At 47.0% G+C, this 21,411-nt stretch overlaps 23 non-coding genes across 23 annotated transcripts; all 23 read right to left on the minus strand.

Moving 5' to 3' along the window:
- Window positions 1-739: 739 nt before the first annotated feature.
- Window positions 740-851, minus strand: TRNAL-CAA (transfer RNA leucine (anticodon CAA)). Its single transcript has 2 exons — window positions 814-851; window positions 740-785 (listed from the first exon to the last, which is right to left on the minus strand). It is a non-coding gene; the product is annotated as a tRNA-Leu (tRNA).
- A 293-nt stretch (window positions 852-1,144) lies between these two features.
- On the minus strand, window positions 1,145-1,217 carry TRNAV-AAC (transfer RNA valine (anticodon AAC)). The gene has a single exon. It is a non-coding gene; the product is annotated as a tRNA-Val (tRNA).
- A 385-nt stretch (window positions 1,218-1,602) lies between these two features.
- TRNAP-AGG (transfer RNA proline (anticodon AGG)) lies at window positions 1,603-1,674 on the minus strand. The gene has a single exon. It is a non-coding gene; the product is annotated as a tRNA-Pro (tRNA).
- A 406-nt stretch (window positions 1,675-2,080) lies between these two features.
- On the minus strand, window positions 2,081-2,153 carry TRNAV-UAC (transfer RNA valine (anticodon UAC)). The gene has a single exon. It is a non-coding gene; the product is annotated as a tRNA-Val (tRNA).
- A 384-nt stretch (window positions 2,154-2,537) lies between these two features.
- Window positions 2,538-2,609, minus strand: TRNAP-UGG (transfer RNA proline (anticodon UGG)). Its single transcript has one exon. It is a non-coding gene; the product is annotated as a tRNA-Pro (tRNA).
- Window positions 2,610-3,539: 930 nt separating this feature from the next.
- On the minus strand, window positions 3,540-3,651 carry TRNAL-CAA (transfer RNA leucine (anticodon CAA)). The gene is made up of 2 exons: window positions 3,614-3,651; window positions 3,540-3,585 (listed from the first exon to the last, which is right to left on the minus strand). It is a non-coding gene; the product is annotated as a tRNA-Leu (tRNA).
- Window positions 3,652-3,944: 293 nt separating this feature from the next.
- Window positions 3,945-4,017, minus strand: TRNAV-AAC (transfer RNA valine (anticodon AAC)). Its single transcript has one exon. It is a non-coding gene; the product is annotated as a tRNA-Val (tRNA).
- Window positions 4,018-4,402: 385 nt separating this feature from the next.
- TRNAP-AGG (transfer RNA proline (anticodon AGG)) lies at window positions 4,403-4,474 on the minus strand. The gene has a single exon. It is a non-coding gene; the product is annotated as a tRNA-Pro (tRNA).
- A 406-nt stretch (window positions 4,475-4,880) lies between these two features.
- TRNAV-UAC (transfer RNA valine (anticodon UAC)) lies at window positions 4,881-4,953 on the minus strand. The gene has a single exon. It is a non-coding gene; the product is annotated as a tRNA-Val (tRNA).
- A 1,386-nt stretch (window positions 4,954-6,339) lies between these two features.
- On the minus strand, window positions 6,340-6,451 carry TRNAL-CAA (transfer RNA leucine (anticodon CAA)). Its single transcript has 2 exons — window positions 6,414-6,451; window positions 6,340-6,385 (listed from the first exon to the last, which is right to left on the minus strand). It is a non-coding gene; the product is annotated as a tRNA-Leu (tRNA).
- A 293-nt stretch (window positions 6,452-6,744) lies between these two features.
- TRNAV-AAC (transfer RNA valine (anticodon AAC)) lies at window positions 6,745-6,817 on the minus strand. The gene has a single exon. It is a non-coding gene; the product is annotated as a tRNA-Val (tRNA).
- A 385-nt stretch (window positions 6,818-7,202) lies between these two features.
- TRNAP-AGG (transfer RNA proline (anticodon AGG)) lies at window positions 7,203-7,274 on the minus strand. Its single transcript has one exon. It is a non-coding gene; the product is annotated as a tRNA-Pro (tRNA).
- Window positions 7,275-7,680: 406 nt separating this feature from the next.
- On the minus strand, window positions 7,681-7,753 carry TRNAV-UAC (transfer RNA valine (anticodon UAC)). The gene has a single exon. It is a non-coding gene; the product is annotated as a tRNA-Val (tRNA).
- Window positions 7,754-8,137: 384 nt separating this feature from the next.
- On the minus strand, window positions 8,138-8,209 carry TRNAP-UGG (transfer RNA proline (anticodon UGG)). The gene has a single exon. It is a non-coding gene; the product is annotated as a tRNA-Pro (tRNA).
- A 930-nt stretch (window positions 8,210-9,139) lies between these two features.
- Window positions 9,140-9,251, minus strand: TRNAL-CAA (transfer RNA leucine (anticodon CAA)). Its single transcript has 2 exons — window positions 9,214-9,251; window positions 9,140-9,185 (listed from the first exon to the last, which is right to left on the minus strand). It is a non-coding gene; the product is annotated as a tRNA-Leu (tRNA).
- Window positions 9,252-9,544: 293 nt separating this feature from the next.
- Window positions 9,545-9,617, minus strand: TRNAV-AAC (transfer RNA valine (anticodon AAC)). Its single transcript has one exon. It is a non-coding gene; the product is annotated as a tRNA-Val (tRNA).
- Window positions 9,618-10,002: 385 nt separating this feature from the next.
- TRNAP-AGG (transfer RNA proline (anticodon AGG)) lies at window positions 10,003-10,074 on the minus strand. Its single transcript has one exon. It is a non-coding gene; the product is annotated as a tRNA-Pro (tRNA).
- Window positions 10,075-10,480: 406 nt separating this feature from the next.
- TRNAV-UAC (transfer RNA valine (anticodon UAC)) lies at window positions 10,481-10,553 on the minus strand. The gene has a single exon. It is a non-coding gene; the product is annotated as a tRNA-Val (tRNA).
- Window positions 10,554-11,940: 1,387 nt separating this feature from the next.
- TRNAL-CAA (transfer RNA leucine (anticodon CAA)) lies at window positions 11,941-12,052 on the minus strand. Its single transcript has 2 exons — window positions 12,015-12,052; window positions 11,941-11,986 (listed from the first exon to the last, which is right to left on the minus strand). It is a non-coding gene; the product is annotated as a tRNA-Leu (tRNA).
- A 293-nt stretch (window positions 12,053-12,345) lies between these two features.
- TRNAV-AAC (transfer RNA valine (anticodon AAC)) lies at window positions 12,346-12,418 on the minus strand. The gene has a single exon. It is a non-coding gene; the product is annotated as a tRNA-Val (tRNA).
- Window positions 12,419-12,803: 385 nt separating this feature from the next.
- On the minus strand, window positions 12,804-12,875 carry TRNAP-AGG (transfer RNA proline (anticodon AGG)). The gene has a single exon. It is a non-coding gene; the product is annotated as a tRNA-Pro (tRNA).
- Window positions 12,876-14,733: 1,858 nt separating this feature from the next.
- TRNAL-CAA (transfer RNA leucine (anticodon CAA)) lies at window positions 14,734-14,845 on the minus strand. The gene is made up of 2 exons: window positions 14,808-14,845; window positions 14,734-14,779 (listed from the first exon to the last, which is right to left on the minus strand). It is a non-coding gene; the product is annotated as a tRNA-Leu (tRNA).
- Window positions 14,846-15,138: 293 nt separating this feature from the next.
- TRNAV-AAC (transfer RNA valine (anticodon AAC)) lies at window positions 15,139-15,211 on the minus strand. The gene has a single exon. It is a non-coding gene; the product is annotated as a tRNA-Val (tRNA).
- Window positions 15,212-21,411: the final 6,200 nt, after the last annotated feature.

A 21,411-nucleotide genomic window follows, 5' to 3' on the forward strand; every position in this document is an offset into this window, starting at 1 on the left:
AACAGCAACCACTTTCTGGCACTTGTACTCCTCTGCAAGTCCTGGACCCTTGCTCCATAGACTTCCACACCAGAAGCAATGAAGGGCCCACCATTTCTTGCACCTGAGAAAGTGGTGTTTGATATTTGCATTCAAACGCGCTCGCTCAGCGCTCGATCAGGCTCGATCAGGCGAGATGTATATGAGTGGCTCACAGGCCTGAAACATTCACCTGGGAGACCCAGAGTGGCTGACTTCCCAGTATGGCCATTGTTGGGCGAGTCTCCTCCTTTCCTCTGACTCAATCTAGAATTGGCTGCAAATCACAAGAGGGAGTGCAATGTCCGTGTGTAGTGCCTACTCCCAGCTACCTCTCTGTCTTCCTTATGTAAATTAGAATTTGCATGGGGGGACCATTGGCAATCTGCTCCTCCCACATAACCAGGAAGCCCTGTTGAACATGTCTGCCTGTGTTGTTCCAGAAACACTGCCTTCTCTGCCCAAAAGGTGGCAGGAGAGCCTCACAACAAATGATGGGATCAAATGCTTATTTCGAAACCCAGCATGGCAGTTACTGTGATGGAGTGCAAATGTAATGGAAGGTGTGCCTGAGGTGTCCCTTTCAGAAATACATGGAATTGTGATTGAGGGCCCAGCCTGGTGGATTTCTCTTTATTTACTACAGGTTCCTGCAAATATTGTGGTGTGTCTGGGGAAAACACTGCAAAAATTAGGAAGACTTAAGGGTGTAAAAGGGACCTGTCAGAAGTGGGATTTGAACCCACGCCTCCATGAGGAGACCAGAAGGCTCAGCATCACTGAAGATCAAGCTCTCTTGAGTCTGGCGCCTTAGACCACTCGGCCATCCTGACGGCTCAGGGTGTGCTTAGTTCTGACTCTTCTGTCTGCACCTGCCAACGTTTCCACTTACAACGTTCACAGCAATGTCACAGGTGTAAAGGCCCCAACAATACAACATAGCTTAAATAAAATAAAAATAGGCCCAAGAACAACCCCCAGATGATCGATGGAGATAACTTTGTTTCGTCTGCAAAGGTAAAGAAATTTTCTCACGGCTCACTGTGTCCAAAGACCACCTCTTCTTAAACTTGCATTGAGATAATAAGGTTTTAGAGTGTGCACAAAAAAAGCATCCAATGCACAGTGTTTCTGCCCGGTCTCTAACCGGGGACCTTTCGCGTGTTAGGCGAACGTGATGACCACTACACTACAGAAACTACCTTGGTGCTTTCTACTGTTAGAGGAAAGTTTCTCTCAAGCCTTCACCCTACTTCTATTCTGCTGTATCAGCAGCGGCTCAGAATGTGCAGAACAAGTGTGAAAACCTCAGAGATATCATCCAACATGCTTGCAATTAGACGTATTCAAAACTCACTTGTGCAGGCATCGACAGGCAAATATCTGATGCCTAAATGCCAGCGAGTACAGCTTGGGAAAGCATCACCTGGGACACACTGAGACTAAGCAGGTAGGCAGATAAAGCATGGTGATCCATTTTTCTTCTGAGGTTAGAAATATGTTGTGCAACAATGCACCCAGTATAACGAGAAATAGTCAGGCATAGTGCAATTTTAGTAAGGTTTGTATGTTTACCTCTAAAAAGGGCTCGTCCGGGATTTGAACCCGGGACCTCTCGCAACCTAAGCGAGAATCATACCCCTAGACCAACGAGCCACGCAAGAGTCACCTCTGACACAGCTCCAGGGGTTAGTGGCAGCTAGCCAGTACATGCTGCTCTGTTCTGCAATATGATTGCTGTCTTTTTCATGACCGTCATCAAACAAGAAATTAAAAAGCCTCTGTCCTTCAGACAGTTTGTTTGCTTTAAGTGTCTGCTCGTGGTGAGGACAAGAGAAGCATTTCTGCTCTCATGCCTTGCTTTCATGAAGTAGGCCCACCCTACAGAGCAAAGTGCGAGCAAGCGAATGGCACAAGCTATCGTCACTTCTCTTTTCGAGCTGTCACTGAGATCTCTGGAGCACACTACGTCAGGCTGGTGAGGAATAGACAGCCTCTATTATCTCAGCTTTCCTATAAAGTGAGCCAGTAAATGCAAACACTGTGAAAAACAGCAAGCTGCTGTTTCTGCCCGGTCTCGAACCAGGGACCTTTCACGTGTAAGGCGAACGTGATAACCACTACACTACAGAAACAGACACTACCTCAGGAATCTTGTTGGCATGTATTGGGTTGGAATGCACAGACTAAAGGCCAACGTCCTTGAAGCTCAAAGTTGGGCTCTCCTTACCCGGTCTCTCCTTCTTTGGAAGACAGGAATGAGGACCACTTTTTTTCCAAGAGGCGATTTGGAAACCATATCCTGAAATGACACTAGAAAAACACTTTGCATGTAATGTTCCTACACTGCTGGTCCAGCCCAGAAAAGCAGTTGCAACGAAGTCCTGCACTCCTTTATCATGTCAAAAGTGGAAAATAGCGTGCAGGGTAAGGAATCTTCTCGACATACACAGCTTCTTATAGCATTGAAAAGAAGAAAGGCTCCTATATGACAAGCAGCCTGAAAACTTTCACAGGATGGGCTCGTCCGGGATTTGAACCCGGGACCTCTCGCACCCAAAGCGAGAATCATACCCCTAGACCAACGAGCCTGAGTGGCCAAGAGACATTTTGAACAATTACTGAAGCGTCTTTCAGAAAATAGCAGGGCTATTTGGCTCGTCTCCCTATAAGTGAGCCACACAAAGTCATGTTTTCTCTCAAGTTGTTGTTTTTTCACTCCAGCAAGGAAGGGGGCAGCCAATCTCCTATCGGCCAGTGAGCAGTAAAAAGGCACAGATGAGAACAGCAAGCACTTTCTGGCACTTGTACTCCTCTGCAAGTCCTGGACCCTTGCTCCATAGACTTCCACACCAGAAGCAATGAAGGGCCCACCATTTCTTGCACCTGAGAAAGTGGTGTTTGATATTTGCATTCAAACGCGCTCGCTCAGCACTCGATCAGGCTCGATCAGGCGAGATTTATATGAGTGGCTACAGGCCTGAAACATTCACCTGGGAGACCCAGAGTGGCTGACTTCCCAGTATGGCCATTGTTGGGCGAGTCTCCTCCTTTCCTCCGACTCAATCTAGAATTGGCTGCAAATCACAAGAGGGAGTGCAATGTCCGTGTGTAGTGCCTACTCCCAGCTACCTCTCTGTCTTCCTTATGTAAATTAGAATTTGCAAGGGGGGACCATTGGCAATCTGCTCCTCCCACATAACCAGAAAGCCCTGTTGAACATGTCTGCCTGTGTTGTTCCAGGAACACAGCCTTCTCTGCCCAAAAGGTGGCAGGAGAGCCTCACAACAAATGATGGGATCAAATGCTTATTTCGAAACCCAGCATGGCAGTTACTGTGATGGAGTGCAAATGTAATGGAAGGTGTGCCTGAGGTGTCCCTTTCAGAAATACATGGAATTGTGATTTAGGGCCCAGCCTGGTGGATTTCTCTTTATTTACTACAGGTTCCTGCAAATATTGTGGTGTGTCTGGGGAATGCACTGCAAAAATTAGGAAGACTTAAGGGTGTAAAAGGGACCTGTCAGAAGTGGGATTTGAACCCACGCCTCCATGAGGAGACCAGAAGGCTCAGCATCACTGAAGATCAAGCTCTCTTGAGTCTGGCGCCTTAGACCACTCGGCCATCCTGACGGCTCAGGGTGTGCTTAGTTCTGACTCTTCTGTCTGCACCTGCCAACGTTTCCACTTACAACGTTCACAGCAATGCCACAGGTGTAAAGGCCCCAACAATACAACATAGCTTAAATAAAATAAAAATAGGCCCAAGAACAACCCCCAGATGATCGATGGAGATAACTTTGTTTCGTCTGCAAAGGTAAAGAAATTTTCTCACGGCTCACTGTGTTCAAAGACCACCTCTTCTTAAACTTGCATTGAGATAATAAGGTTTTAGAGTGTGCACAAAAAAAGCATCCAATGCACAGTGTTTCTGCCCAGTCTCGAACCGGGGACCTTTCGCATGTTAGGCGAACGTGATGACCACTACACTACAGAAACTACCTTGGTGCTTTTTACTGTTAGAGGAAAGTTTCTCTCAAGCCTTCACCCTACTTCTATTCTGCTGTATCAGCAGCGGCTCAGAATGTGCAGAACAAGTGTGAAAACCTCAGAGATATCATCCAACATGCTTGCAATTAGACGTATTCAAAACTCACTTGTGCAGGCATCGACAGGCAAATATCTGATGCCTAAATGCCAGCGAGTACAGCTTGGGAAAGCATCACCTGGGACACACTGAGACTAAGCAGGTAGGCAGATAAAGCATGGTGATCCATTTTTCTTCTGAGGTTAGAAATATGTTGTGCAACAATGCACCCAGTATAACGAGAAATAGTCAGGCATAGTGCAATTTTAGTAGGGTTTGTATGTTTACCTCTAAAAAGGGCTCGTCCGGGATTTGAACCCGGGACCTCTCGCACCCTAAGCGTGAATCATACCCCTAGACCAACGAGCCACGCAAGAGTCACCTCTGACACAGCTCCAGGGGTTAGTGGCAGCTAGCCAGTACATGCTGCTCTGTTCTGCAATATGATTGCTGTCTTTTTCATGACCGTCATCAAACAAGAAATTAAAAAGCCTCTGTCCTTCAGACAGTTTGTTTGCTTTAAGTGTCTGTTCGTGGTGAGGACAAGAGAAGCATTTCTGCTCTCATGCCTTGCTTTCATGAAGTAGGCCCACCCTACAGAGCAAAGTGCGAGCAAGCGAATGGCGCAAGCTATCGTCACTTCTCTTTTCGAGCTGTCACTGAGATCTCTGGAGCACACTACGTCAGGCTGGTGAGGAATAGACAGCCTCTATTATCTCAGCTTTCCTATAAAGTGAGCCAGTAAATGCAAACACTGTGAAAAACAGCAAGCTGCTGTTTCTGCCCGGTCTCGAACCAGGGACCTTTCACGTGTAAGGCGAACGTGATAACCACTACACTACAGAAACAGACACTACCTCAGGAATCTTGTTGGCATGTATTGGGTTGGAATGCACAGACTAAAGGCCAACGTCCTTGAAGCTCAAAGTTGGGCTCTCCTTACCCGGTCTCTCCTTCTTTGGAAGACAGGAATGAGGACCACTTTTTTTCCAAGAGGCGATTTGGAAACCATATCCTGAAATGACACTAGAAAAACACTTTGCATGTAATGTTCCTACACTGCTGGTCCAGCCCAGAAAAGCAGTTGCAACGAAGTCCTGCACTCCTTTATCATGTCAAAAGTGGAAAATAGCGTGCAGGGTAAGGAACCTTCTCGACATACACAGCGTCTTATAACATTGAAAAGAAGAAAGGCTCCTATATGACAAGCAGCCTGAAAACTTCCACAGGATGGGCTTGTCCGGGATTTGAACCCGGGACCTCTCGCACCCAAAGCGAGAATCATACCCCTAGACCAACGAGCCTGAGTGGCCAAGAGACATTTTGAACAATTACTGAAGCGTCTTTCAGAAAATAGCAGGGCTATTTGGCTCGTCTCCCTATAAGTGAGCCACACAAAGTCATGTTTTCTCTCAAGTTGTTGTTTTTTCACTCCAGCAAGGAAGGGGGCAGCCAATCTCCTATCGGCCAGTGAGCAGTAAAAAGGCACAGATGAGAACAGCAAGCACTTTCTGGCACTTGTACTCCTCTGCAAGTCCTGGACCCTTGCTCCATAGACTTCCACACCAGAAGCAATGAAGGGCCCACCATTTCTTGCACCTGAGAAAGTGGTGTTTGATATTTGCATTCAAACGCGCTCGCTCAGCGCTCGATCAGGCTCGATCAGGCGAGATTTATATGAGTGGCTACAGGCCTGAAACATTCACCTGGGAGACCCAGAGTGGCTGACTTCCCAGTATGGCCATTGTTGGGTGAGTCTCCTCCTTTCCTCCGACTCAATCTAGAATTGGCTGCAAATCACAAGAGGGAGTGCAATGTCCATGTGTAGTGCCTACTCCCAGCTACCTCTCTGTCTTCCTTATGTAAATTAGAATTTGCAAGGGGGAACCATTGGCAATATGCTCCTCCCACATAACCAGGAAGCCCTGTTGAACATGTCTGCCTGTGTTGTTCCAGGAACACTGCCTTCTCTGCCAAAAAGGTGGCAGGAGAGCCTCACAACAAATGATGGGATCAAATGCTTATTTCGAAACCCAGCATGGCAGTTACTGTGATGGAGTGCAAATGTAATGGAAGGTGTGCCTGAGGTGTCCCTTTCAGAAATACATGGAATTGTGATTGAGGGCCCAGCCTGGTGGATTTCTCTTTATTTACTACAGGTTCCTGCAAATATTGTGGTGTGTCTGGGGAATGCACTGCAAAAATTAGGAAGACTTAAGGGTGTAAAAGGGACCTGTCAGAAGTGGGATTTGAACCCACGCCTCCATGAGGAGACCAGAAGGCTCAGCATCACTGAAGATCAAGCTCTCTTGAGTCTGGCGCCTTAGACCACTCGGCCATCCTGACGGCTCAGGGTGTGCTTAGTTCTGACTCTTCTGTCTGCACCTGCCAACGTTTCCACTTACAACGTTCACAGCAATGTCACAGGTGTAAAGGCCCCAACAATACAACATAGCTTAAATAAAATAAAAATAGGCCCAAGAACAACCCCCAGATGATCGATGGAGATAACTTTGTTTCGTCTGCAAAGGTAAAGAAATTTTCTCACGGCTCACTGTGTCCAAAGACCACCTCTTCTTAAAATTGCATTGAGATAATAAGGTTTTAGAGTGTGCACAAAAAAAGCATCCAATGCACAGTGTTTCTGCCCGGTCTCGAACCGGGGACCTTTCGCGTGTTAGGCGAACGTGATGACCACTACACTACAGAAACTACCTTGGTGCTTTCTACTGTTAGAGGAAAGTTTCTCTCAAGCCTTCACCCTACTTCTATTCTGCTGTATCAGCAGCGGCTCAGAATGTGCAGAACAAGTGTGAAAACCTCAGAGATATCATCCAACATGCTTGCAATTAGACGTATTCAAAACTCACTTGTGCAGGCATCGACAGGCAAATATCTGATGCCTAAATGCCAGCGAGTACAGCTTGGGAAAGCATCACCTGGGACACACTGAGACTAAGCAGGTAGGCAGATAAAGCATGGTGATCCATTTTTCTTCTGAGGTTAGAAATATGTTGTGCAACAATGCACCCAGTATAACGAGAAATAGTCAGGCATAGTGCAATTTTAGTAGGGTTTGTATGTTTACCTCTAAAAAGGGCTCGTCCGGGATTTGAACCCGGGACCTCTCGCACCCTAAGCGAGAATCATACCCCTAGACCAATGAGCCACGCAAGAGTCACCTCTGACACAGCTCCAGGGGTTAGTGGCAGCTAGCCAGTACATGCTGCTCTGTTCTGCAATATGATTGCTGTCTTTTTCATGACCGTCATCAAACAAGAAATTAAAAAGCCTCTGTCCTTCAGACAGTTTGTTTGCTTTAAGTGTCTGCTCGTGGTGAGGACAAGAGAAGCATTTCTGCTCTCATGCCTTGCTTTCATGAAGTAGGCCCACCCTACAGAGCAAAGTGCGAGCAAGCGAATGGCGCAAGCTATCGTCACTTCTCTTTTCGAGCTGTCACTGAGATCTCTGGAGCACACTACGTCAGGCTGGTGAGGAATAGACAGCCTCTATTATCTCAGCTTTCCTATAAAGTGAGCCAGTAAATGCAAATACTGTGAAAAACAGCAAGCTGCTGTTTCTGCCCGGTCTCGAACCAGGGACCTTTCGCGTGTAAGGCAAACGTGATAACCACTACACTACAGAAACAGACACTACCTCAGGAATCTTGTTGGCATGTATTGGGTTGGAATGCACAGACTAAAGGCCAACGTCCTTGAAGCTCAAAGTTGGGCTCTCCTTACCCGGTCTCTCTTTCTTTGGAAGACAGGAATGAGGACCACTTTTTTTCCAAGAGGCGATTTGGAAACCATATCCTGAAATGACACTAGAAAAACACTTTGCATGTAATGTTCCTACACTGCTGGTCCAGCCCAGAAAAGCAGTTGCAACGAAGTCCTGCACTCCTTTATCATGTCAAAAGTGGAAAATAGCGTGCAGGGTAAGGAACCTTCTCGACATACACAGCGTCTTATAGCATTGAAAAGAAGAAAGGCTCCTATTTGACAAGCAGCCTGAAAACTTCCACAGGATGGGCTCGTCCGGGATTTGAACCCGGGACCTCTCGCACCCAAAGCGAGAATCATACCCCTAGACCAACGAGCCTGAGTGGCCAAGATACATTTTGAACAATTACTGAAGCGTCTTTCAGAAAATAGCAGGGCTATTTGGCTCGTCTCCCTATAAGTGAGCCACACAAAGTCATGTTTTCTCTCAAGTTGTTGTTTTTTCACTCCAGCAAGGAAGGGGGCAGCCAATCTCCTATCGGCCAGTGAGCAGTAAAAAGGCACAGATGAGAACAGCAACCACTTTCTGGCACTTGTACTCCTCTGCAAGTCCTGGACCCTTGCTCCATAGACTTCCACACCAGAAGCAATGAAGGGCCCACCATTTCTTGCACCTGAGAAAGTGGTGTTTGATATTTGCATTCAAACGCGCTCGCTCAGCGCTCGATTAGGCTCGATCAGGCGAGATTTATATGAGTGGCTACAGGCCTGAAACATTCACCTGGGAGACCCAGAGTGGCTGACTTCCCAGTATGGCCATTGTTGGGCGAGTCTCCTCCTTTCCTCCGACTCAATCTAGAATTGGCTGCAAATCACAAGAGGGAGTGCAATGTCCGTGTGTAGTGCCTACTCCCAGCTACCTCTCTGTCTTCCTTATGTAAATTAGAATTTGCAAGGGGGGACCATTGGCAATCTGCTCCTCCCACATAACCAGGAAGCCCTGTTGAACATGTCTGCCTGTGTTGTTCCAGGAACACAGCCTTCTCTGCCCAAAAGGTGGCAGGAGAGCCTCACAACAAATGATGGGATCAAATGCTTATTTCGAAACCCAGCATGGCAGTTACTGTGATGGAGTGCAAATGTAATGGAAGGTGTGCCTGAGGTGTCCCTTTCAGAAATACATGGAATTGTGATTTAGGGCCCAGCCTGGTGGATTTCTCTTTATTTACTACAGGTTCCTGCAAATATTGTGGTGTGTCTGGGGAATGCACTGCAAAAATTAGGAAGACTTAAGGGTGTAAAAGGGACCTGTCAGAAGTGGGATTTGAACCCACGCCTCCATGAGGAGACCAGAAGGCTCAGCATCACTGAAGATCAAGCTCTCTTGAGTCTGGCGCCTTAGACCACTCGGCCATCCTGACGGCTCAGGGTGTGCTTAGTTCTGACTCTTCTGTCTGCACCTGCCAACGTTTCCACTTACAACGTTCACAGCAATGCCACAGGTGTAAAGGCCCCAACAATACAACATAGCTTAAATAAAATAAAAATAGGCCCAAGAACAACCCCCAGATGATCGATGGAGATAACTTTGTTTCGTCTGCAAAGGTAAAGAAATTGTCTCACGGCTCACTGTGTTCAAAGACCACCTCTTCTTAAACTTGCATTGAGATAATAAGGTTTTAGAGTGTGCACAAAAAAAGCATCCAATGCACAGTGTTTCTGCCCGGTCTCGAACCGGGGACCTTTCGCATGTTAGGCGAACGTGATGACCACTACACTACAGAAACTACCTTGGTGCTTTTTATTGTTAGAGGAAAGTTTCTCTCAAGCCTTCACCCTACTTCTATTCTGCTGTATCAGCAGCGGCTCAGAATGTGCAGAACAAGTGTGAAAACCTCAGAGATATCATCCAACATGCTTGCAATTAGACGTATTCAAAACTCACTTGTGCAGGCATCGACAGGCAAATATCTGATGCCTAAATGCCAGCGAGTACAGCTTGGGAAAGCATCACCTGGGACACACTGAGACTAAGCAGGTAGGCAGATAAAGCATGGTGATCCATTTTTCTTCTGAGGTTAGAAATATGTTGTGCAACAATGCACCCAGTATAACGAGAAATAGTCAGGCATAGTGCAATTTTAGTAGGGTTTGTATGTTTACCTCTAAAAAGGGCTCGTCCGGGATTTGAACCCGGGACCTCTCGCACCCTAAGCGAGAATCATACCCCTAGACCAACGAGCCACGCAAGAGTCACCTCTGACACAGCTCCAGGGGTTAGTGGCAGCTAGCCAGTACATGCTGCTCTGTTCTGCAATATGATTGCTGTCTTTTTCATGACCGTCATCAAACAAGAAATTAAAAAGCCTCTGTCCTTCAGACAGTTTGTTTGCTTTAAGTGTCTGCTCGTGGTGAGGACAAGAGAAGCATTTCTGCTCTCATGCCTTGCTTTCATGAAGTAGGCCCACCCTACAGAGCAAAGTGCGAGCAAGCGAATGGCGCAAGCTATCGTCACTTCTCTTTTCGAGCTGTCACTGAGATCTCTGGAGCACACTACGTCAGGCTGGTGAAGAATAGACAGCCTCTATTATCTCAGCTTTCCTATAAAGTGAGCCAGTAAATGCAAACACTGTGAAAAACAGCAAGCTGCTGTTTCTGCCCGGTCTCGAACCAGGGACCTTTCGCGTGTAAGGCGAACGTGATAACCACTACACTACAGAAACAGACACTACCTCCGGAATCTTGTTGGCATGTATTGGGTTGGAATGCACAGACTAAAGGCCAACGTCCTTGAAGCTCAAAGTTGGGCTCTCCTTACCCGGTCTCTCTTTCTTTGGAAGACAGGAATGAGGACCACTTTTTTTCCAAGAGGCGATTTGGAAACCATATCCTGAAATGACACTAGAAAAACACTTTGCATGTAATGTTCCTACACTGCTGGTCCAGCCCAGAAAAGCAGTTGCAACAAAGTCCTGCACTCCTTTATCATGTCAAAAGTGGAAAATAGCATGCAGGGTAAGGAACCTTCTCGACATACACAGCGTCTTATAGCATTGAAAAGAAGAAAGGCTCCTATATGACAAGCAGCCTGAAAACTTCCACAGGATGGGCTCGTCCGGGATTTGAACACGGGACCTCTCGCACCCAAAGCGAGAATCATACCCCTAGACCAACGAGCCTGAGTGGCCAAGATACATTTTGAACAATTACTGAAGCGTCTTTCAGAAAATAGCAGGGCTATTTGGCTCGTCTCCCTATAAGTGAGCCACACAAAGTCATGTTTTCTCTCAAGTTGTTGTTTTTTCACTCCAGCAAGGAAGGGGGCAGCCAATCTCCTATCGGCCAGTGAGCAGTAAAAAGGCACAGATGAGAACAGCAAGCACTTTCTGGCACTTGTACTCCTCTGCAAGTCCTGGACCCTTGCTCCATAGACTTCCACACCAGAAGCAATGAAGGGCCCACCATTTCTTGCACCTGAGAAAGTGGTGTTTGATATTTGCATTCAAACGCGCTCGCTCAGCGCTCGATCAGGCTCGATCAGGCGAGATTTATATGAGTGGCTCACAGGCCTGAAACATTCACCTGGGAGACCCAGAGTGGCTGACTTCCCAGTATGGCCATTGTTGGGCGAGTCTCCTCCTTTCCTCCGACTCAATCTAGAATTGGCTGCAAATCACAAGAGGGAGTGCAATGTCCGTGTGTAGTGCCTACTCCCAGCTACCTCTCTGTCTTCCTTATGTAAATTAGAATTTGCAAGGGGGGACCATTGGCAATCTGCTCCTCCCACATAACCAGGAAGCCCTGTTGAACATGTCTGCCTGTGTTGTTCCAGGAACACTGCCTTCTCTGCCCAAAAGGTGGCAGGAGAGCCTCACAACAAATGATGGGATCAAATGCTTATTTCGAAACCCAGCATGGCAGTTACTGTGATGGAGTGCAAATGTAATGGAAGGTGTGCCTGAGGTGTCCCTTTCAGAAATACATGGAATTGTGATTGAGGGCCCAGCCTGGTGGATTTCTCTTTATTTACTACAGGTTCCTGCAAATATTGTGGTGTGTCTGGGGAATGCACTGCAAAAATTAGGAAGACTTAAGGGTGTAAAAGGGACCTGTCAGAAGTGGGATTTGAACCCACGCCTCCATGAGGAGACCAGAAGGCTCAGCATCACTGAAGATCAAGCTCTCTTGAGTCTGGCGCCTTAGACCACTCGGCCATCCTGACGGTTCAGGGTGTGCTTAGTTCTGACTCTTCTGTCTGCACCTGCCAACGTTTCCACTTACAACGTTCACAGCAATGTCACAGGTGTAAAGGCCCCAACAATACAACATAGCTTAAATAAAATAAAAATAGGCCCAAGAACAACCCCCAGATGATCGATGGAGATAACTTTGTTTCGTCTGCAAAGGTAAAGAAATTTCCTCACGGCTCACTGTGTCCAAAGACCACCTCTTCTTAAAATTGCATTGAGATAATAAGGTTTTAGAGTGTGCACAAAAAAAGCATCCAATGCACAGTGTTTCTGCCCGGTCTCGAACCGGGGACCTTTCGCGTGTTAGGCGAACGTGATGATCACTACACTACAGGAACTACCTTGGTGCTTTCTACTGTTAGAGGAAAGTTTCTCTCAAGCCTTCACCCTACTTCTATTCTGCTGTATCAGCAGCGGCTCAGAATGTGCAGAACAAGTGTGAAAACCTCAGAGATATCATCCAACATGCTTGCAATTAGACGTATTCAAAACTCACTTGTGCAGGCATCGACAGGCAAATATCTGATGCCTAAATGCCAGCGAGTACAGCTTGGGAAAGCATCACCTGGGACACACTGAGACTAAGCAGGTAGGCAGATAAAGCATGGTGATCCATTTTTCTTCTGAGGTTAGAAATATGTTGTGCAACAATGCACCCAGTATAACGAGAAATAGTCAGGCATAGTGCAATTTTAGTAGGGTTTGTATGTTTACCTCTAAAAAGGGCTCGTCCGGGATTTGAACCCGGGACCTCTCGCACCCTAAGCGAGAATCATACCCCTAGACCAACGAGCCACGCAAGAGTCACCTCTGACACAGCTCCAGGGGTTAGTGGCAGCTAGCCAGTACATGCTGCTCTGTTCTGCAATATGATTGCTGTCTTTTTCATGACCGTCATCAAACAAGAAATTAAAAAGCCTCTGTCCTTCAGACAGTTTGTTTGCTTTAAGTGTCTGCTCGTGGTGAGGACAAGAGAAGCATTTCTGCTCTCATGCCTTGCTTTCATGAAGTAGGCCCACCCTACAGAGCAAAGTGCGAGCAAGCGAATGGCGCAAGCTATCGTCACTTCTCTTTTCGAGCTGTCACTGAGATCTCTGGAGCACACTACGTCAGGCTGGTGAGGAATAGACAGCCTCTATTATCTCAGCTTTCCTATAAAGTGAGCCAGTAAATGCAAACACTGTGAAAAACAGCAAGCTGCTGTTTCTGCCCGGTCTCGACCTTTCGCGTGTAAGGCGAACGTGATAACCACTACACTACAGAAACAGACACCACCTCAGGAATCTTGTTGGCATGTATTGGGTTGGAATGCACAGACTAAAGGCCAACGTCCTTGAAGCTCAAAGTTGGGCTCTCCTTACCCGGTCTCTCTTTCTTTGGAAGACAGGAATGAGGACCACTTTTTTTCCAAGAGGCGATTTGGAAACCATATCCTGAAATGACACTAGAAAAACACTTTGCATGTAATGTTCCTACACTGCTGGTCCAGCCCAGAAAAGCAGTTGCAACGAAGTCCTGCACTCCTTTATCATGTCAAAAGTGAAAAATAGCGTGCAGGGTAAGGAACCTTCTCGACATACACAGCGTCTTATAGCATTGAAAAGAAGAAAGGCTCCTATATGACAAGCAGCCTGAAAACTTCCACAGGATGGGCTCGTCCGGGATTTGAACCCAGGACCTCTCGCACCCAAAGCGAGAATCATACCCCTAGACCAACGAGCCTGAGTGGCCAAGATACATTTTGAACAATTACTGAAGCGTCTTTCAGAAAATAGCAGGGCTATTTGGCTCGTCTCCCTATAAGTGAGCCACACAAAGTCATGTTTTCTCTCAAGTTGTTGTTTTTTCACTCCAGCAAGGAAGGGGGCAGCCAATCTCCTATCGGCCAGTGAGCAGTAAAAAGGCACAGATGAGAACAGCAACCACTTTCTGGCACTTGTACTCCTCTGCAAGTCCTGGACCCTTGCTCCATAGACTTCCACACCAGAAGCAATGAAGGGCCCACCATTTCTTGCACCTGAGAAAGTGGTGTTTGATATTTGCATTCAAACGCGCTCGCTCAGCGCTCGATCAGGCTTGATCAGGCGAGATGTATATGAGTGGCTCACAGGCCTGAAACATTCACCTGGGAGACCCAGAGTGGCTGACTTCCCAGTATGGCCATTGTTGGGCGAGTCTCCTCCTTTCCTCCGACTCAATCTAGAATTGGCTGCAAATCACAAGAGGGAGTGCAATGTCCGTGTGTAGTGCCTACTCCCAGCTACCTCTCTGTCTTCCTTATGTAAATTAGAATTTGCATGGGGGGACCATTGGCAATCTGCTCCTCCCACATAACCAGGAAGCCCTGTTGAACATGTCTGCCTGTGTTGTTCCAGAAACACTGCCTTCTCTGCCCAAAAGGTGGCAGGAGAGCCTCACAACAAATGATGGGATCAAATGCTTATTTCGAAACCCAGCATGGCAGTTACTGTGATGGAGTGCAAATGTAATGGAAGGTGTGCCTGAGGTGTCCCTTTCAGAAATACATGGAATTGTGATTGAGGGCCCAGCCTGGTGGATTTCTCTTTATTTACTACAGGTTCCTGCAAATATTGTGGTGTGTCTGGGGAATGCACTGCAAAAATTAGGAAGACTTAAGGGTGTAAAAGGGACCTGTCAGAAGTGGGATTTGAACCCACGCCTCCATGAGGAGACCAGAAGGCTCAGCATCACTGAAGATCAAGCTCTCTTGAGTCTGGCGCCTTAGACCACTCGGCCATCCTGACGGCTCAGGGTGTGCTTAGTTCTGACTCTTCTGTCTGCACCTGCCAACGTTTCCACTTACAACGTTCACAGCAATGTCACAGGTGTAAAGGCCCCAACAATACAACATAGCTTAAATAAAATAAAAATAGGCCCAAGAACAACCCCCAGATGATCGATGGAGATAACTTTGTTTCGTCTGCAAAGGTAAAGAAATTTTCTCACGGCTCACTGTGTCCAAAGACCACCTCTTCTTAAACTTGCATTGAGATAATAAGGTTTTAGAGTGTGCACAAAAAAAGCATCCAATGCACAGTGTTTCTGCCCAGTCTCGAACCGGGGACCTTTCGCGTGTTAGGCGAACGTGATGACCACTACACTACAGAAACTACCTTGGTGCTTTCTACTGTTAGAGGAAAGTTTCTCTCAAGCCTTCACCCTACTTCTATTCTGCTGTATCAGCAGCGGCTCAGAATGTGCAGAACAAGTGTGAAAACCTCAGAGATATCATCCAACATGCTTGCAATTAGACGTATTCAATACTCACTTGTGCAGGCATCGACAGGCAAATATCTGATGCCTAAATGCCAGCGAGTACAGCTTGGGAAAGCATCACCTGGGACACACTGAGACTAAGCAGGTAGGCAGATAAAGCATGGTGATCCATTTTTCTTCTGAGGTTAGAAATATGTTGTGCAACAATGCACCCAGTATAACGAGAAATAGTCAGGCATAGTGCAATTTTAGTAGGGTTTGTATGTTTACCTCTAAAAAGGGCTCGTCCGGGATTTGAACCCGGGACCTCTCGCACCCTTGAAGGACTGGGTTCTTTAAGACCCAGCGGTGCCAGGGCACAACACCTGAAACCTTCGTGGGTAACCTGCTCCGGCGTACGAATCACAGAGACACGGGACACTTCCCTCGACGTCAAAGATTCAAGGTTTATTTGCTGCAGGGAACACAGAGATCACGACAAGTACACCACGTGCAACTTGGGGAGACTGCTTCAAATTGGTTCTGTGAATCGCTCCTTTTATACAGTTTTTACCCATAGGATAACATTGAACACAAAAGTTTACAACCCGGTTCCCACCATTATCCCCCAGAGGGGTCGCTTTGGTCACTTTGAAACACATGAGGTCCGGAACATAAGTGCGGAAACATTTGGCGGTTCCCAACTGTAAAAACCATCTTCCCACCATTAGCAAATTCCAATCAGCAGTAAAACAGATCGAAATAGGAACAAAGACAGGTGCAGAGGAAGACGGAGACAGTGGGGAGATCGGAAAGGGTGTAAAAGGGGAGGTATCGGGAAACACGAGATACAGGCATCAAAGGGACGTGCCTAATGAGATGCACGGCTGAGACAATAAGTCCGTGCGGCAAGATGAGCCTCGAGCGGCACCATCTGCCTTACAGTAGCAACCCCCTCGTCATAAAGACACTTACAAAGAACATGTGTCTTCCGCAGATATTTTGGGAGTCCCAGGGTCGCGAAGCGGACAACGTCCGTTCGCTGGCTACTTGAGGGCAAGAGACAAAATGGATGCCGTATCTAAGATGAAAAACCCACATAACAAACGAACGGTTTAAGTTAGCACAGCGAAACTGCGCACACTTACTAAACTCGTCATTTGCGGTTCATAGATACCAGACTCGACCATATTCGTGCGAGTCGAAAACACCACTTACAATTGTCACGGAACCTCAGACGCTCCTTTTGCCCTCATGTAGGCAAGCACTAGTCGGAGTCATATTCGATATTCATCAGACCATCGAGATGTTGCTGTAGCATAGCTCTGTCCAACCGAGTCCCCTTGGTAACAGATGGTTGTCTCATACACGTTGTAGCACAGAGGCCACATAAGGCAGGACCACACTGTACACAAAGGCAACACGTGAACAGGAACACTACAACGACTCCGATGATCATCAGAATTTTCCAACCCCAAGTCGACATCAGGCCCCAAACCATCCAAGTAGCGTCCAATCCCCTACATCCACGTGTATGGATTCGGAGATCTTATGCAACCTCGAGATGGCTTGATAGACAGTAGGAGCATTATCTGGAATAAAAATGCAGCAGCTCGAATGGATCACCTTACATACCCCACCTCGATCTGCTAAGATGACATCTAAAACCATACGGTTTTGTAACGTCATAAGTCTCTCCGCCTGAAGTTCTGTGGTGATATTACCAAGGGCACTGGCAGTAATATTAGCTGTCGATTCTACCACTCGAGTCAACTGTCTCAGGTTCCTACTATTGACCATAGGTCCCCAAAACGGGAGGAAACCCTTGAAAAAGTCTCCTGCCTCTTGACCGGCAGTATCCTCTTCACTAATTACGCCTCGCACAACTCTAGTCTTATGATAATCGGCATCTACAGTGAACGTCGGAGGCAACAGATTTGCAATGAAACATGAGCCCATGAAGTCAGCGGGCAACCATGTGTATGCACGATCATAGCAGATAAAGTATGTACCCTTGGCAGCCAGAAACACAGGGGACGAGAACATCGGCAGAATGTAATTTTCAGTACAAGCACTTGCTCCAAGTCGGGCTTGCAATCTTCGGCCACGACCCATAAGACAAAAATTACCAGTGTGGGGTACGACCCATATCGGAGGCGAGCTTTTAAGCTGCTTTTCGCTAGTGAACACACTATATTCACCTCTACTTAGGACCCTATAGGCTTGTACCTCTTCTTCGGGAATAAGCGAGGGATCATAGATCTCACTATCTAAATCCTCTATTGCTATCGACAAAGGTTTTTGATACGAGGTAGGACCAGAGTAGGGGGAACGTGGTTCTCGAATGGGGTGGAAACCCAGTGCGCTTCGAAACATTGTTTGAAATGCTCGAGCTGACCCTTGGGAACTATATGGTAACACCAGATATGGAATTCCCTTATCCGTAGTGTGTGGCATCAACCCACACACCCAACAATTAGTAGTGTTAACCACTAACTGATGCTGATGGAGGAGCTGAATAAAGGAATTGTTGCGGAATTCTACACGTCTAGCCTGCTCGTGTTCCGGTAACATGTGAAAGGAATGGGGAGAAGCAGTAGAGGTAAGATTAGGGTAAGGAGTAGGAGTAGGTGTAGCAGGTAAGAAGTAAGACATCGTGTAATACACCCCACCCGCCAATAATGCAGAAACAGTCAAAAACAATACAAACAGTTGGAATATGAAACATTTGGTACGACTGAGTTGCTGCAGCTTGAATCTGTGGACTTGAGCTCCCTCCAAATCATTCAGCTTCGAGAATGCCATTCCCTACGAACGTCCGCAACGTTTCTTGACGCACTTCGTTCTGTGCAGCAATAGTCAATCCCTAGGAGTTCCCAGGAACCGACGGCCTTTAACCTAGCGTCAAGACCTACTGTCCAGAAGGAAGTACGCGCGCGGCCCTACGGCCTTCAATGCACAATATGTATGTATGCAAAAACAAAGTCTCTCAGCTGTAAAGGCAAAAGTGTAAGGAATGAAGCTCAATATATGTACAGAAATAATTACAGAAATACGAAAGTTCAAAACTGATCACGGAAAACAGGGTAATGCAATCGTCGATACAGCAAGGCAAGATCTTTTTATTTGTCCTTAGTGCGAGATCGCAAAAAGTATCGGGTTTTCCCAGGACGCGTCTGCTCGTCAAACAAAGGATCCGTTGAAGAGACAGCGTCCTGCTGATCAGTTGAGTGTTCTGGTCTTGAGTCTTTTGATGCTAATTGTTCAACAGTGTCTTTCTGCTGCGCTGAGGATTCTTCAACAAGCTGTGCGTTGCTAAAAGGCACAAACGCCGGCAATGTTTCTGTTTCAGATGACGCAATGCCTCTCCTTACCCACGGGTCTGCCGGCAAAGGGATGGGGACTCGTTTGGTGTGCGTAGCATGCACCCAATTCTTACGTCCCTCAAGACGAACGGCAGTCCTCGTGGCCAGGAGCACTTGGTAGGGTCCGGTGAACCTCGGGTCCAGGTTATTTTTGCGTGAAAAGTTCCTTGTCACCACCCAGTCTCCGGGCTGGAGCTGGTGGCCTGGACCCTCTGTCTGCGTCGGCAATGCGTCGTAAACCTGTTGGTGAATTAACCTCAGTTTAGCAGTCAAGTCATGTAGATAATCGATCAACATTGGGTACTCAAGATCAGAAAACATTCCTGGCCTAGGAACCCCCCACACATTCGCAGGACGGCCGAACACTATTTCATAGGGACTAAGCCCTACTCGGGAGTGTACAGTCGCCCTAGTTGACAGTAATGCTAAAGGTAAAGCGTCAGGCCACGAAAGACCAGTCGTAGCCTGAATCTTCGCTAACTTTAGTTTAAGGGTGCCGTTGTACCCTTCAACCAATCCAGCTGATTGGGGATGATTGGCGCTATGGAATTTCTGACTAATTCCAAGGCCCTTACACACACTCTTCATCACACTTCCAACAAACTCACTTCCGTTATCTGACCACACGACTCTAGGCATTCCATACCGAGGAAAGTATTCCTTCAGAAGGATTTTCGCAGTAGACAAAGCAGTATTGTCTTTGAGGGGATAGGCCTCAATCCATCGGGAGAATGCGCAAACCACAACTAAAACGTATTTCAGGTTATTGCATCGCTCCATATGGATGAAGTCCAATTGAATCACCTCAAAGGGATACGAAGGGGGAGCAAAACTGCCAGGAGGAGTTGGGGTTCCTTTGCCAGGATTGTACATTATACACACCATACAATTCTTCACCAGACGTTCAGCACATTTCGTAATACCATCATTCTTCCACACAGGAGCCAGCAACTTACAAATACCTTTCGCGCTAATATGTGCTAACCCATGCGCCATTGTCACAACGGCCAGCACATACGCATCAGGCAACAACCATCTTTTCTGATCCGACAAATCAATCCAACAACCATTCGCATCCAACTTTCCCGTGCTTTCTTTCCACTTCGTCTTTTCAGTCTCGGTGGCCTCATTCTGAATTGCTTTCACACTCTCGATAGTGTCTTCACACATACTCGATTCTGTAGGCCACCTAACCGAACTCGTCACATACATTCGAGTGCTAAGGTTCCGGGCAGTCTCCTTAGCAGTCTCGTCCGCAAACGCATTACCACGACCAACATCATCCGTCACCTTACGATGCGCACTACATTTAACAATCGCAACTTGCGTAGGCAAAGTCAATGCATCCAAAAGATCATTCACAAGCTGGCCATGCTGAATCTTCGTACCGTGCGACGTCAAGAAACCTCTCTCTCTCCACAATCGTCCAAAGCTGTGAGCAACACCAAACGCGTATTGACTGTCGGTAAACACATTCACACGTTTTCCTTTCGCCAACACACACGCTCTAGTAAGAGCAATCAATTCTGCAGCTTGGGCAGAATTCTGATTCAACCTTGCAGTCTCAACAACAGTATTCAATGTTACAACAGCATAAGCAGTAGTCACATCGGTATTCGGCAACTTAAAACATGACCCATCCACATACAAAGTGCCATCCGGATCTTCCAATGGGGTGTTTTTAAGGTCCACTCGACCTTTCGTTTCCTCTTCAGTCCTCAAGTAGCAGTCATGTTCTGCTACTTCATCTGACTCTGTGCTAATTGGTAACAAAGTTGCCGGGTTCAGAACGTTACAACGTTTTATCTGAATGTGGCTTGCCAAGAGCGTCAATTCGTACCCAGACAACCTCGCACTCGTCAAGTGCTGAGTTTTCGTTTGATTCAAAAGAGTATCGACTGCATGCGGAACCATCACCGTAAGCATATTATCCATGACCAATCCTGCTGATTGTCGGATGGAGACCGCAGCTGCCGCTGTTGCTCGTAAACAACTCGGCAATGCTCTAGCTACTGGGTCCAAGGTCGAGGAAAAATATGCACATGGACGTTGCTTACCACCAAAAGGTTGCGTTAAGACACTCAAAGCACAACCCTCTCTCTCGTGAACATATAACGTAAACGGCTTACCGTAGTCAGGGGTACCTAACACAGGAGCCGAACACAATGAATCACGTAGTTCAGAAAAACTTTTCTGACATTCTTCCGTCCATGGTAAAGGAGTTGAAACATCCTTGCACGTAAGAGCCACCAATGGTTTCGCTAGCAATGAAAAATTCGGAATCCATTGCCTGCAGTACGACGTGATACCTAGAAAGGCACGCACATCTCTTTGGGTTTTTGGCACAGCCATTCGCGCAATCGCTGCAATTCTCTCTGGGGTCAATCTCCTTCCCTCCTTTGACAATAAGTGACCTAGATAGGTAACTTCTTGACAACAATATTGGAGTTTAGAAGGTGACACCTTGTGATTTAACTCACAGAGATGTTGCAGCAATGACACCGTAGCAATTTTGCAAATGTCCTGAGTATCAGCAGCCACCAATAAGTCGTCGACGTATTGGATCAAGGCCGCACCAACCGGCAACCTAAACGCATCCAGTTGACCCTTCAAGGCTTGGCTGTAAATAGATGGACTTTCACAGTAGCCCTGAGGAGCGCGTTTGAACCGGAAGCTGCGTCCACCGAGAGAGAAACCGAAAAGGTCCCTGCTCTCCTCGGCAATCGGGATGCTGAAAAACGCATTTTTCA

This window comes from Lissotriton vulgaris, chromosome 10 (genome assembly GCF_964263255.1).
Source record: "Lissotriton vulgaris chromosome 10, aLisVul1.2, whole genome shotgun sequence".
NCBI lineage: Eukaryota > Metazoa > Chordata > Amphibia > Caudata > Salamandridae > Lissotriton > Lissotriton vulgaris.